Here is a 16,380-nt window from a genome sequence, read left to right on the forward strand (position 1 = left end):
ACCACCCTTACATTCCAGGAATAAATCCCACTTGGCCATGGTGTATGACTTTTCCAATGTATTGTTGGATTCGGTTTCCTAAAATTTTGTTAAGGATTTTTACATCTATATTCATGAAAGATACTGGCCTGTAGCTCTCTTTTTTGGGGATGTCTTTTTCTGGTCTTGGTATCAGGGTGACAATGGCCTCAATGACGTTTTCTTCCTCTTCTTTTTTTTGGGGAATAGCCTAAGAACAATAGGTATTAACCCAAAAAGTTTGACAGAATTCACCTGTGAAGAAATCTGCTCCTAGACTTTTGTTTCGGGAAGTTTTTTGATTGTTGATTCAATTTCATTGCTGGTAACTGGTCTGTTGAAATTTTCTATTTCTTCCTGCTTCAGTTTTGGTAGGTTATAGGTTTTTAGGAATTTATCCATTTTTTCTAGATTGTCCAATTTATTGGCATAGACAGGTTTTCATAATACTCAGTTTTCATAATATTGATATTGTGTTACAATTCTTTGTATTTCTGTGGTGTTGATTGTTATTTCTCCTTTTTCATTACTAATACTGTTTATTCAGGTTCTCTCTCTCTCTCTCTCTCTTTCTCTTTTGATGATTTCTAGCTACAGGCTTACCAATTTTGTTGATCTTTTCAAAGAACCAGCTCAGGTCATGATCTCATAGTTCAAGAATTCAAACCCTGCATCAGGCTCTGTGCTGACAGCTCAGAGCCCAGAGCCTGCATCGGATTCTGTGTCTCCCTCTGCCTCTGCCCCTTCCCCAGGCTCACTTGCTCTCTCTCTCTCTCTTTCAAAAATAAAAATAAACATTAAAATAATAATTGAAATTTCTCAATAATTTCTCCAAAGAAAATGGAGAAAACAATTTTATACTTTATTTCTTGGCTATTGGAGAAATAAATAAAAATGTTATTACATAGTAAAGAAAAATAAAAGAAGAAAAACTGTTAAAAAATAAAATTTTTGAAATACAGCTAATGTGATGTTTAAAGGGAAATGTGTATTTTAAGTACTTATGTTAAGAAAGATGATCTGGCATCAATGATCTTCCTAAGTAGCTAGAAAAAGAAACCAGAGAAAAGAGAAGAAAGTAGTAATGAAGAGCAGAGAAAACAGAGAAAACCAATAAAACCAAAAGTTAGTTTTAGAAAGAGATTAATAAGATTTATATCTCTAAGTAGATATAAATGATCAATAATGAAAGGAAAAAAAAAAACACATGAATTATCAATAGCAGGAATAAAAGCCAGAAATCACTACAGATCTTATGGATACTAAGTGGAAAAGGGATTACAATTATTCATACCAGTAATTTTAACAAAACTGATATAGGAAGAAACAGAAAACATGAATTGTATCATACATATATCTGTTCAATAAATCAAATTTTTCATTAAAAATCTATCCACAAAGAAAACGCCAGGCCAACTCACTTCACTGGTAAAATCTGCCAAAATTTAAGGAGAAAATGATACCAATTCTATACAAACTCTTACCAAAAACAGAGAAGCAGGAAATACTTCCCAAATTATTTTATTTTATAATCATTACTCTGATGTCAAAACTAGATGTGAGTATCACAAAAGGCAAATGTTTCTCAAGAACATAGCAAAACAATAGAACATGGAACCAGTAACACATAAAAAAGTCGGAAAATCAAGACCAAGAGGGGTTAATCCCAGGAATGCAGTTGAGAATGATATCTAAATACAATTTCTCACTATTCACATTCACACAGATTCTAGTTTTGCTTCTTCAATTTAAAACAAAAATGTATGGCTAGGGGCAAAATGTACAGTATGTGAATTACATCTCAGTAAAACTGTTTTTTAAAAAGTACATCTATTCTTAGAAGAAACATAGAAAATGTAAAACAATTCCCCCAGATAGCTGTTAGCATCAAAACAAAGTTTTGTTGTCTTTACCTCTTCTCATTCCTACTTTAGTTTGATCAGTTTCTACCAGATATCTGGCTACCCAAACATACTTTTAAAGTTCACATTTGGCCAATTATATCTAATGCAATACCTCCCTAAACCATAATCAAACATCCAAGTATAGCGACAGCCAAGAAAAGTTACATAACATGAATTGCACAAGGGCAGAGAAAGTCCAATTTGAGCTTCTTGTCAATGGTATTGGGAACATCATGTCTTCAACAGAAATCATCAGTTAGTAAAAATTTGGATCTACTTATCAGCAACTATTGTTTAAAAAAGGGCTTGGATATTTTTTATCAGACAGAATTTCCTATGGTAATGACAAAGAAACGTTGGCTAAGAACTACGGTAGGAGGATGCTTCAGGCATAATGTACCTACTCTTCTGTTTCCCTACATTCCTCAAAGGCTAAACTAACATTTGAGGAAAGACAGCTAAAAAGGGAACAGCAAGAAGTATCAATTATTTTTTAGTCTCATCTACTTTTATTTGTCAGTTTAAGAAATTGGCTTTATTATACACTCCCATCTAAAGTAAGAGGGCCTTTTTCTAAAAACCCATGTTTTAGTGTCAGTATTATTTCCCTTAGTTTTTGCTTCTATCACCTTTTTCATTAAGTAGGATTTTTCTTTGATATGATATTATTTAAAAAAAAATTTTTTTTTAAAGTAGGCTCCGTGCCCAATGTGGGGCTTGAACTCACAACCCTGAGATCGAGAGTTGTATGCCCTACTGACTGAGCCAGCCAGGTGCCCCTAAAAATGTCTTAATTAGCCTCTAGGCTAACGTTAAAACCACTTTGATATACATTTCATAAAACATTTTAGTACTGATTGCTAATTGCTAGTATCTGAAATATATTTAATTAATCTGTTGGAAGTTAGCTATATTTCCTTTAAGTGTATGTTGGTTTCCATTATTCGCTATTAATTATAAAGAATTAAAAGTAGAAAAAAATCACTTAAAACTTAAAACCAATGTTCACAGAATGAAGCCGATTTTGGAAAGTATACCACAGTAATCTATAACTGTCATAGAAATTTTCTGGTGATACAGTAAAATATAAAATTCTACTTTATGAATCCTTAATAAAAGAAGATAAAATGTCATTATACTGCACTTACTCATATATTTCCCTTCTCTTTACAAAGGTATGTTAGGAGTAATTCAGCCAAAATGTAGATAAAACAGGTATGTATTAGATTTGTTAACTTAAGAGAAATTCTGGAATTTTTAAACTTGCTCGCTCATGTCAAATTTTCTAGTCTAAATGTATTCCATCACTTTTCTGTTTACATATTATTGTATCACCTGACTTTATCGCAACTTACTTAATACTCATTTACACATTCAACATTTTCCAAAAGAAAGAGACAATCCTTTGCCTTAAAAGCTCTTCATCTGAAGGGAAAGGAAATAATGTGGACAGATATAAAACAATACATAAAGTGTTGCAGGAACTGTAATATTCGAATACACAGGGGGAAAAGGACAGGACTGTGTACCACATAGGTTTACCACATAAACCTACCTTAATTACCAACTGGACATTCAGAGAAAGGGAGGAATCAACCTGAATTTGAGATTTCCAACTAAGCAACTAGGTATAAAAAAAGTAATGCTACGCACCAAGATAGATAACAAAAGTAAGTTTGAAAGGAAATAGGATTTTTTTTTATTTTATTTTTGAGAGAGAGAGAAAGAGAGAGAGAACGAACGTGTGAGCACACAAGCAGGGGGCGGCAGAGAAAGAGAGGGAGACACAGAATCCAAAGCAGGCTCCAGGCTCTGAGCCGTCAGTGCAGAGCTTGACGCGGGACTGCAACCCACGAACCATGAGATCATGCCCTGAGCTGAAGTTAGACATTCAACTGACTGAGCCACCCAGGCACCCCAGGAAAGTGGATTTTAGATATCTAGAATATGAAGCACCTATAAGACAATTAAAAGGAAGATTCGCAGTAATCAGCTTCATATATGAGGAATTAAGAATAATTTCTTGGTTTGGGGTTTGGGAGGCTGGGTGTCCAGTCTTAGAATTCACAGAGTAGGACATATGGAAGAAAAATAGCTGTGGAGGAATGATGAATTCAGTTTGGCACATAAGGAATCTCAGTTACCAATAAGACACCCAGACTGAGATATCACATAGGCAGCTAGATTTCCAAAGGCTAAGAAAAACATTATGTGCTTTTGTGAGAGATTCCAAAGTCATTAAGCATAAAGTATACATCATGCCCAGATGTAAGATATATAAGATAAAAAGAGAGTTGGATATCAAATGCTTAAACCCAAACATTTAGGAATTATTTATAACTGTCAGAAATGGGAGAACATAAAGAGGAATGTAGCAGATTCTTGAAACAGTCGAGAAGTAGGAGAAAAGCTGGAAGTGTTCACTTTGTGCCATTTGTATACTTCTGATTATTGTGCTTTTCTGTATAAATTTTAATAAAAATAGAGTTCCTTTTAAAAAAAGAAAGAGGGGCGCCTGGGTGGCGCAGTCGGTTAAGCGTCCGACTTCAGCCAGGTCACGATCTCGCAGTCTGAGAGTTCGAGCCCCGCGTCAGGCTCTGGGCTGATGGCTCAAAGCCTGGAGCCTGTTTCCGATTCTGTGTCTCCCTCTCTCTCTGCCCCTCCCCCGTTCATGCTCTGTCTCTCTCTGTCCCAAAAATAAACGTTGAAAAAAAATTTAAAAAAATAAAAAAAGAAAGAAAGGGGCGCCTGGGTGGCGCAGTCGGTTAAGCGTCCGACTTCAGCCAGGTCACGATCTCGCTGTCCGGGAGTTCGAGCCCCGCGTCGGGCTCTGGGCTCATGGCTCAGAGCCTGGAGCCTGCTTCCAATTCTGTGTCTCCCTCTCTCTCTGCCCCTCCCCCGTTCATGCTCTGTCTCTCTCTGTCCCAAAAATAAATAAACGTTGAAAAAAGAATTTAAAAAAAAAGAAAGAAAGAAAGAAAGAAAGAAAGAAAGAAAGAAAGAAAGAAAGAAAAAGAGTATCACAAGACAAATTATCAAATATTGTGAAGAGGTTAAATAAGATAGAAGAAAGGGAAAAAATCCACTGAATTTAGCAATTAAGAAATTAGCAAAAGACTACCATAGATAAAGGATGGGAAGGGTAAAGACCCCTCCCACAAAGCCTTTTCCTTTCATTCTATACTATTATTTTGAATCTTCTAATCTCATGCATGGTGTTCAATTTAGAATTCTTACCCAGCAGAATAAAGTAATTTTCAAACGTCCGAATATTCAAAGTTTACCTCAAAGGCAGCATTTCAGAAGTTACTTTCTTAAGACATACCAACCAGGGGCGCCTGGGTGGCGCTGTCGGTTAAGCGTCCGACTTCAGCCAGGTCACGATCTCGCGGTCCGTGAGTTCGAGCCCCGCGTCAGGCTCTGGGCTGATGGCTCAGAGCCTGGAGCCTGTTTCCGATTCTGTGTCTCCCTCTCTCTCTGCCCCTCCCCCGTTCATGCTCTGTCTCTCTCTGTCCCAAAAATAAATAAACGTTGAAAAAAAAAAAAAAATTAAAAAAAAAAAAAAAAAAAAAAGACATACCAACCAAACCAAAGGAGTAAATCAAAAAGATGACAACGTCCAGAAAATAGATCCAACCCTGGAAAGAAGTAGTTAAGTCACATGATGACAGACAGCTGGGCAGCAGGCCTGAAGCACACTCAGCCCAGCGAGAGGACTCTGGAAGGAAGACTTCAGAAAAAAGTGGTATCAGACTGCTTGCCATGAAGCACTTAAAAACAAACAATACAAAACAACACAACACAACACACCCACAGAGGATATAATAAAGGAAAATAACAGGGGAAAAAAAGGTAATTCCAATGGAAGAAAACTTGACAAGAATGGGAATGAAATTACAGTATGCTCCTGGCTCAACAACAAATAATCCTCAATATAACACTGTTACTGTTTTGCAAATTTGGAATCGCCTACAAAGAACTAAAGTGCCCATTAACGTTACTAGACTCAATGTAAATGTTCATTTTGACATAAAAATACAAATGCTTAACGCTGAGAAGTGAAAGCAAGAGGTAGCTAAAGAGAATCTTGGTAAAGGTACATTAATCCTAGAAAGTAAGAAATCAACAAATATTGTCTACGGTTTCTGGAACAAGAAATAAAGTTATAATATACTACCTTAAGTTACAAAGACATCAAATACAGTGATATGAATAAATATGAGGAGAAGGGGAAGGAAACAGTGGTATAGGTGAAACAGATTGAACTATGAAAAGTTAACAGTCAAAGCTAACTTTCTCTGGGAGAAAAGGACTGAAGTCAGAAGAATAAAACTTCTCATTGTAACTGTTTTTGCATTTTAAGCTCTTCTGTGTGATCTGATTTTTAAACCAATGTATATGAAATATCTGGGGAAAAAATTAAGAGAATAATTAGGAAATAAGGAAATCAAGGTGGCATGGCTATTTTTAAGAGCGAAGAGCTGGGGCCCTTGGGTGGTTCAGTCGGTTGAGCATCCGACTTCGGCTCAGGTCATGATCTCGTGGTCCGTGAGTTCGAGCCCCGCGTCGGGCTCTGTGCTGACAGCTCAGAGCCTGGAGCCTGTTTCAGATTCTGTGTCTCCTCCTCTCTCTGCCCCTCCCCTGCTCATGCTCTGTCTCTCTGTCTCTCAATAATAAATAAATGTTAAAAAAAAAAAAAAAAGAGTGAAGAGCAGAAAAGAGAAAGGGTAGCTGCTAATGGTCAAAGAGCAGAAGAGAACAAATAATAATCATAATCATAATCATAATAAGCTAAAGCATAATTCTTAAGCTACCAGAGGGGGCAAACAGTGATAATACCAAAGAAAGAAAGGGAAAACAAAGAAGCAAGGTGTTAGCCCTAGGATGGACAGGGACAGGATCAAGAGCACAGGTATGCGATATAAAAGACCTAAAAATACCGGAGAATATGAGCAGAGATTGGTAACATTAACAGTTTACCAATCTGAGATAATAACAAGGTTTAATTCGAATGATGTCATGAGAATGCAGTACTGCTATAAAATGTGGATGACACTGCAGAGTCAAATATATACTAAGAAACCTTAACATGTCTTTAGGTGAGTTCTTCACCAGGATAATAATATAACCTCATGAAAATGTCAGAAAAAGGAGTATAAAGGAAAACCAAGTTAGATGTCAAAAATTCTCAATAACACAGGAATAGGCAAGAAAAGAGCAGCAAAGGATAACAGGAGGGACTGAGGATATAAGCTGTATCATATTAATCTCAAAGGATAAGATTTTTGTTTTTTGTATCAGGATAATAAAGAGCTATGGAAGTAGCAATGTAAATACTTCCTCTAGACCCTAGGGTAGATGTGATGTAATACCTTTAGGAAAGACAACATTCAATGAAGGTAAAGAATGGAAGGAAACATGCTATAGAAAACCCAATTTACAAGGGAAAGGGAAATTTGGAAGGATCCTATAAAAAGGACTGGAAGGCAGTCAACTGAAAAAGTAGAATTAATAAAACAAGAACATGTAAGAAAGTATTTTCTGGCAGTATGAAAATTTTGAATACAATCAAGTCTATAAAATACGAATTTATAGGAAATGCAGAGAACAGAGGACCACAGTACACTACACCATGAAAAGGTTATCAGCAAAATCTACATTGTGGGAAATTATAACTAGTGGAGTTAAAAATAAAGAAGAGAAGAGATGTAGGAAAAATATAGATTGAGACTATAAAGTCACAATGTGTGGACCTTAGTTGGATCCTAGTTTAAAAAAATACCCAATGCCATCTGAAAAAGCCATTTATGATATATCAGACAATCAGAAATTTGATTGCTTGCTGAATATATAAAGATATTAAGGAATTGTAATTTTTTATATGTAAAGCTTTTTTAATTTATTTTTGAGAGAGAGAGAGAGAATGTGTGTGTGAGAGAGAGACAGAGAGAGAGGGCAGGGCACTGGCAGAGAGGGAGACAGAGGATCCAAGCTAGCTCTGCACTGTCAGTGCAGAGTCTAGTGCGGGGCTCGAACTCATGAACTGTAAGATCACGACCTGAGCCAAAGTCGGAATGCTTAACCGACTGAGGCACCCAGATGCCCCAGGTATTATAATTTTTTAATTTAAAAAAGTGTTCTTATATTGTAGAGGTGAATACTGAAATAATGGAAGAAATGATATGGTGTCTACAATGTGCTTTAAAATAACACCATAACAGAGAAAGCAGATGGCACAGAAATGGCTCAGGTAATAGGGCTATTGAAGCTGAGTGATTAGTATGTAAGAGTTCATTTCACCATTATGTCTACTTTTGTATGTTCAAAATTCTCCCTAAGAAAAAAGCTTTTTTTAAAGGATGTTTGCTGTATTTCATCTAGCATTTCTTTTTTTTTATAATTTTATTTTGTTTTTTTAATATACATCCAAATTAGGTAGCATATAGTGCAACAATGATTTCAGGAGTAGATTCCTTAGTGCCCCTTACCCACTTAGCTCATCCCCCCTCCCACAAACCCTCCCATAACCCTCAGTTTGTTCTCCATATTTATGAATCTCTTCTGTTTTGTCCCCCTCCCTGTTTTTATATTATTTTTGTTTCCCTTCCCTTAGGTTCATCTGTTTTGTCTCTTACAGTCCTCATATGAGTGAAGTCATATATTTGTCTTTCTCTGACTAATTTCACTTAGCATAATAACCTCTAGTTCCATTCACATAGTTGCAAATCTAGCATTTCTTAATAAGAGTGTTTTCAGGTTATTCAATCGAAAGTTTCAGGAAATGAAATCCCAGATTTTGTTTTGTATTTTACAATTCATCTCTCATGTACACTTGAAAGCAAAAGTTGTTCATAAAATTTATTACAGATTTTTTCCTTTTAAAGATTCTGATCTCAGGGCGCCTGCGTGGCTCAGTCGGCTGGGCAGCCGACTTCGGCTCAGGTCATGATCTCACGGTCCATGAGTTCGAGCCCCGCGTCAGGCTCTGTGCTGACAGCTCAGAGCCTGGAGCCTGTTTGAGATTCTGTGTCTCCCTCTCTCAAACCCTCCCCCGTTCATGCTCTGTCTCTCTCTGTCTCAAAAATAAATAAACGTTAAAAAAAAAAAAAAGATTCTGATCTCTAAATATAGTACAAGTAGTATTAGGTACTGGCAGGTTTTTAAAAATGAAAAACTTAAAAAAGAAACATGTGAAACTGAAATTTTAGCTGAGAGTAAGATGACAGAGGGTGTTTGATTCCTCCTTGCCTGTTTTGTAGAAGAAGTATGCTAAATAACTGTGCTTTTTTATAAAGTGAATATTTAAGTATTTATGTCAAAAATTTTTAAGTTAGCCATTAAAAGAAAAGACTTATAAGATCTTTAAATCTATAAGAAGGCAGAAAAGAAGGGAAAAAGTAAAGAAAATTAAAAGCAAAATAAGATAACAAAAAATTTTTAAGTCCAGATGTCAACAAGTACAATAAATGTAGATTAGCCAATTAAAACCACTTTCTAGCAGACAAAGAACATCAGACTGGATTTTCTTTTTTTAATCAAGGTATACAGTGCTTAGAAGAGACACAAAACCATACAGAAAAGTTAACCAAAAAAAGGACATTTTTATCAAACTGACAGGTGCCAAATGGTACTAATCCTGGTTGATCAGAAGCCAAACTACAAACTAAAGGTAACTACAAAATATAAATCAATAAACAAAAGAAACCCTAATGAAAAAAAGAACGAAAGACATGAATAGACCAATAAACATAGGAGAAGATGGTAGATCTCACTTGTAATTAAGTAAATGCAAATTAAGGTAGGATATCGAATTATACCCATCCGGTTGCCAAATTAAGGAGTCCAAAGATACCAAGTGTGAAGGAGAAGATATAGAGCAGAAGGACCCTTCAAACACCTGGTTTTAGAGAGCAATTGGGCTACATTTAATTAATCTGAAGATATAACTATTCTACAAACCAGAAATTCCATTTCTAGTTATAACCCTAGAGAAATGAATGTAGTACTGCATCATGTTCATAGTAGCATTATTTGTAAGAACAAAAAAACCACAAATAGTGCTTCCCTTTGACAGCACAGATACTAAAATTAGAACACTACAGAGAAGATTAGCATGGCCCTGTGCAAGCATGACATACAAATCTGTGAAGCACTCCATATTTTGGGGAAAAGAAGAGAGAGAGAGAGACAAACCAAGAAACAGACTCTTAACTATAGAGAACACACTGATTATTCCCAGAGGGGTAGGTGGGTGGGGAGATGGGTGAAATAGGTGAAGGGGATTGAGAATATACTTAACATGATGAGCACTGAGTAAGGGATAGAATTGTTGAATCACTATATTGTACATCTGAAACCAATATAACATTGTATGTTAACTATACTGGAATTAAAATGAAACTTAATAAAATAAAATAATAAAATAAAACAAATAATCTAAATGTTCATCAGTAGAAAAAAAACAGTATATAAATTGGAGAATCTTCATAATGAGATTATACATCAATTTTAATGAATAACTAGAGCTATATATATGAACACACAGATACATGAATGTCATAAAGATAAGTGAGGTTTAAAAAGCAAGTTGTACATTGATATTTATGTGTGATGCAATCTGTTTAAACCCACAGTTTAATACTACTATATTCTTTATTTATTTATATATTCATAAATTATATTTAATATATAAATGTTATTTATTTATATATTTATAAATTAGTTATATATTTCTATTTATTACTATATCTTTTATAAATTACATTTATAAATATTTATATGATATAGATATTTATAAATTATATTTATATATTTATAGGTATTACTATATATACGAAATATATACTTAGTATATATATATATATATATACATATATATAAAATAAAAGTTTAAAATAGGCATGAAAATGATACTAACTTCAGGCTAGTGGTTAGTTACCTCTAGCGAGGTAAACAGGGGAGAGACAGGAGTAGCAATAGGTAGATGGGCTTCGACTGTATCTATAATGTTTATTTCTTAAAGAAAATAAGATCCAAAGCAAAAAGTAACAAAATATTGTTAAAAGTGGATGGCAAATACAGACAATTTTATTTTCCTAATTTCCTATATGTTAAGAATATTTAAAAAAAATATTTTTAAATACTGAAATGAAAACAAAGAGGAAGAATATAGCCTTTGGTTTGGGACGCAAGTTTGAAATGGAACCGGGTTTGAATTCTGTCCCGTGTGATGTTACTCTGAAGTCAGTTTAATTTTTCTGCACTCAGTTTCCCTCATTTCTTAAAACAAAGAATAACAGTAACGGCTATGGCTTCTGAGGATTGTTGTAATGATTAAACGCAATAATCCACCTGAACTAACCTCATCCAGAGACTAACACTTTCCCTTCTCTTCACACTTCATTAGACAATGCTAGAGCTTTTCTTTTCCTTTTTTTTAACATTTATTTATTATTGAGAGACAGAGAGACACAGAGCGTGAGCAGGGGAGGGGCACAGAGAGGAGGAGACACAGGGATGAGCCGTAGTGTTTGTACAATAGCAACCCCTGAAGAGTTAAGTGGCCGAGGGCTACACACAGGAGTGTTAACTTCACAGCGCTTCTGGCCTTGTCGTCAGAGCATTGGAAGTATGGCTTCCTACATTTTCAAGAAGAGTCAGCTGGTCGGAGATGCAAACACTAACTCAAGCACACTGAAGCTCCCAGGGGATAAAGGTGGATCACTGACAGCACCAACTACAGCCATGCTATACAATGATGCTATTATTAAAGAGAACAAAAGGAGAAAAGGAGACAATGTGGTCTAGGCTCTATTGACTAATTGGTCCAGAACTTGTTCTTCCCTCAACTTCTGCTTGAAAACAGTAACACTAATTTTGATTAATTACATGTAAACTGATTTAATTTTGTATGTTCTTTAGAGACTGAACATTCTTCTTTGGTCAAAAATGGAATGTCCAGGTAACATGGCATAAGAAAAATGAATTCTAGATATAAAATTATTCAAAATATAGGAAAATTAATTTAGGAAAAAAGCTTTAACAGAGATTGCTTTTTAAGTATTTTTATCTCATATTCACACCATCTAATCCATTATGCTGCTCATTTTGTTTGAATATAAACATTACATTAAAAATGTTATAAAGTCAGAAGTGGTAGACACTATCACAGTAAGCACACCTAGTATGAAACCATGAGTTTGAGCCCCATGTTGGGCTCTGTGCTGACAGCTCAGAGCCTGGAGCCTGCTTCAGATTCTGTGTCTCCCTCTCTCTCTCTGTACCTCCCCCCTCACACTCCATCTCTCTCTCTCTCTCTCTCTGTCTCAAAAATAAATAAACATTAAAAAAAAATTTTTTTTAAACGTAATAGTACAAAAGGACTAATGAAGACGTGTCTGGGATAACACAAGAATCTGACTTATTAGATAAGACGTGTGTATCTCCTAAAAATGCAGATCCTATTAAATTCTGTGTGAATGTATTTGATAGGCATTTAAAAGTTCTTACGATTAAGGATGGGATTTTTTTTTTTTTTTTTTTTTTGCATAGCTTGTAATTCAAACTATCCGCTAGAAACAGTATACAGGCAAAAAAAAGAGAAGTTAGTCCTTATTTTTCATTGAATTCTCCTTATTATTGGTGAAGATAGCTAGGCATATTTGTTGTCCATGTGTATTTCTTTATGAATTGTGTCTGGCTTTTTCCTATTTTTCCTTTGTTGTATTTGTCATTTTTATAATTTATCAAAGTTCTTAACATATTTGTCAGAAAAGTAATAAGAAGAAATTTACCCATCGTATATTAAAATTTACTATAGGGGTGCCTGGGTGGCTGAGTCGGTTAAACATCTGACTCTTGATTTTGGCTTAGGTCATGATCTCATGATCATGAGAATGAGCCCCGCATCAGGTTCATATGCAAATTTGCACATGCAAGTTTAATACAGATAAACCATATTGTTAATTTTTAACAATTTAAATCCAAAAAGAGATTAATAAGAACAGACTCAAAGTTAACAAATACCCATTCATCAAGTACAAAAAATAACACCTCACAATAAAGCCAAAAAGAGTAAAATAAAAACAGAAAACCAAGGTTAAATCCAAGTGTAAAATAAGAATAAAGAAAGAAATTAAATAGAATAATCAAATTAAATAATATGCACAAAGATCTGCTTATATCCCTAAGCTGTTGACTTACTCATTTTATTTTCAAACACTGGAATACCTTCCATATGCTAAACATTATACAGAACTTCAAAATAAAGAAACTGATAGAATTATTCCCTGACCTAGAAATCACAGTAATTTCACAGAGGCCACTGTTAGAACAAAACAAAGGCTGGAAACAGACTCAACTATACACATAATTTAAAATACTAGTATTTCCCATAGCAAAGATAGATTATTTGATGCCAGTGTTAGAACAATCATCTGAGGGAAAAAAGTTGGATCCCATTTTATACCTTGCACTAACACAAATTCCAGATGGATCAAGAAAGCAATGGGAAAGTTTCAAAATATAATTTCAGAGTAGAGAAGAGATCTAAGTATAATTTTTTTAAAAAATAATAAAAGCAATGACTAACAGAAAGAATAGCATAAAAACCAAAAATGGGGGCACCTGGGTGGCTCAGTCGGTTAATTAAGCATCCAACTTTGGCTCAGGTCATGATCTCACGGTTCATGCGTTCAGGCCCCACACTGGGCCCACTGCTGTCAGCACAGAGCCCATTTCAGATCCTGTTTCTTTCCCTATCTCTCTCTCTCTCTCTGCCCCTCCCCCGTTTGTGCTCTCTCAAAAATAAATAAAACATTAAAAAATAAATAAATAAATAGAATTTATTTTAATAAATTGATGCTGCATATATTGCTCCATTTCTCAGAAAAACTCCAAAGATATCAGGGACAGATCAAATATGGCACACCAACAAAAAAACTGCACAGCATAACTACCTAAGATAGGCAAGGCTAACAGCTACTGTCCAACCTTCAGCACACAGCAACCCTGTTCCCAAGACTGTACTAGGCCCATCAAGAAAAGCAGTGAACAGCAACATCATAGACATAGCATCATAGATTCCTGTGCCAATCCCTGTTTTATTTTATTTCATATTTTTGAGAGAGAGCACGAGCACAAGCAGGGAGAAGGCCAGAGGGAAAGAGAGAGAATCTTAAGCAGGCTCCACGCTCAGCACAGAGTCCAACACAGGACTCAATCCCACGACCCTGGGATCATGACCTAAGCTGAAATCAAGAGTCAACCAACTGAGCCACCCAGGTACGTCCAAACCCTGTTTTAAATCAGTGATTCTCAGTCTTGTCCTCAAACTAACACCATAGGCATCACCTGGGAAGTTGTTAAAAATACAAATTCTTAGGTCTCATTTTAGAACTGCTGAGACAGAAACTCTGAGGGTGGTACCTAGCAATGTATGTTTCAATCAGCCCTCTAGGTAATTATGATAAACCACCAGGTTAGGGAACAATTCTAGTACAGCCAAAGAACAGATGAGGACCCTTCTGGTTGTATTCACATATTTAAAGGGCACTGAGGAGACTTAATGAAAGCAAAAAAGCCTTAACAAGGCTGTCCACAAGGGTTTAAAGGCAAGTAAGGAAAATGCTATTGAAAACTCAATAAAAGGATACCCTTGTTATATAGTAAAGTGTGGCAAAACTAGCACCTACAGTTCACATGGGAAATGTAATATATACTTAATGAGTTAAGGAAATTCTAGGTAGAATGTTGAAGAAGCAGCTGGCTTCTTCTAGCTGCCTTTATAATTAAGAGATTAGAGAGGTAAACTAAAGAATGAGCCACTTTTTGAGTGCAATCTCAAGGAAGGGTTCAGAACATCCTTCCCAGCCAGCAGACTATTCTTAAAGTAAGAAAGGGCTTCCCGACAAAGATAATCTACAGTGGGACTATAAGATCCACAGTTAAAACCTCAGAAAGATCTGGGGCACCTGGGTGGCTCAGTCGGTTGGGTGTCCGACTTTGGCTTAGGTCATGATCTCACGGTGCATGGGTTTGAGCCCCAAGTCAGGCTCTGTGCTGAGAGCTCAGAGCCTGTTGCCTGCTTTGAATTCTGTGTCTCCCTCTCTTTCTGCCCTTCCCTACTCACGCTCTGTCTCTGTGTCTCTCAAAAATAAATAAACATTGAAAAAAATTAAAAAAAAAAAAACTCAGGAAGATCTAAGCAGCAAATTGATCCTTTCAGACAAAAAATTTTCTAAGGATCATTTAAGGGAATTGTTCCACAGCAGCCTCACAGCCGAAGATAAGAAAAAGCTCCTCTTAAAAAAGATTTGTAGGTATGGCTTTTGTCTGACGGAGCAGATTATGAACTAATACACAGGAAGTCCGTGAAATTTTTTTAAAAAATTATTTCATTTATTTATTTTTTATTTTATTATTGTTTATTTATTTTTGAGAGACAGAGACAGAGCACGAGTGGGTTAGGGGCAGAGAGAGAGGGAGACACAGAATCCAAAGCAGGCTCCAGGCTCCTGAGCTGTCAGTACAGAGCCCGAAGCAGAGCTCGAACTCATGAACAGTGAGATCATGACCTGAGCCTAAGTCGGACGCCAAACCGACTAAGCCACCCAGGCGCCCCTCCATGAACTTTTTAAAGGAGCTACATCAGCTTAGAATGAAAGGGGCAGTAACTATATAAAATAAAAGGTGGCTTTTGGACCCTGAAGGACTACAGGCAGGAAGCAAGCTCAGACGGTTACTAAGTTGCAAAGACAGATGCGTTCTTTTGGTGAAACAGAATGATTCAGAAGTGAAATCAATGACCAAAAGAAGCAGTCATGGCCCACAAAGAACAACCTCCAGACAGCAGGATTGCACCCTAGTCAAGAAACTGCCAACGTGTTCCCAGCCAGGTTTCAGAATTGCTATATACTACCATGTGTCTCCTTCGTCCCTCTTTTTGAGCAGGAATGTCCACTGCAATTAACACGTGCCTTTCCAGTCTTGTAGGTTAATTATGTGGAGGCATCTAACCTACAACTTGTCTCTTCAGAGGTCTCTTGGTTAAAGAGCAATCACTGTCAAGAAACCATATCCGAGGTTCCCAAGGAACCTCAACAGCATCTGGACCTGACTTAGAAGACGAGATACTAAATTTTGAGCTGATGTCCTGGTGGGAGTGAATTAGAGGTCTCTGAGAAGGGGGTTGGTGTATTTTTCATGTATTTTGGATGTGGGAGGCATGTGAAGTGCAGCAAAAAAAAGGCAAACTATGGCAACAGTATTGTCCAGAGATAGCCATAACAATCTCTCTCATCCTGCATGTTTTCTTTCACATGTGACCTTGCCACTCTCCAATTAACAAGTGGAGTTTAATCCCTGTCCACACTGTGTTCACTGAAACGTTCGCTTTTAAATCTCAACTCACCATGTAAGAAAGCCAACTACATGGAGACTCCCATGTTGTAAGAAAGTC

At 36.1% G+C, this 16,380-nt stretch overlaps 1 protein-coding gene and 1 non-coding gene across 3 annotated transcripts in view; one reads left to right on the forward strand and one right to left on the reverse strand.

Annotated features, from left to right (window-relative positions):
* The window catches only part of JAK2 (Janus kinase 2), a 115,830-nt gene that overhangs the window by 90,572 nt on the left and 8,878 nt on the right, over positions 1 to 16,380 (reverse strand). The gene's annotated exons all lie outside the window — the stretch shown is intronic.
* LOC124505604 (U6 spliceosomal RNA) lies at positions 9,980 to 10,086 on the forward strand. Its single transcript, XR_006960692.1, has one exon. It is a non-coding gene; the product is annotated as a U6 spliceosomal RNA (small nuclear RNA).

This window comes from Lynx rufus, unplaced genomic scaffold, assembly GCF_022079265.1.
Source record: "Lynx rufus isolate CCGP_SWC_20201006 ecotype Redwood Valley unplaced genomic scaffold, mLynRuf1.p SCAF_10, whole genome shotgun sequence".
Taxonomy (NCBI): domain Eukaryota; kingdom Metazoa; phylum Chordata; class Mammalia; order Carnivora; family Felidae; genus Lynx; species Lynx rufus.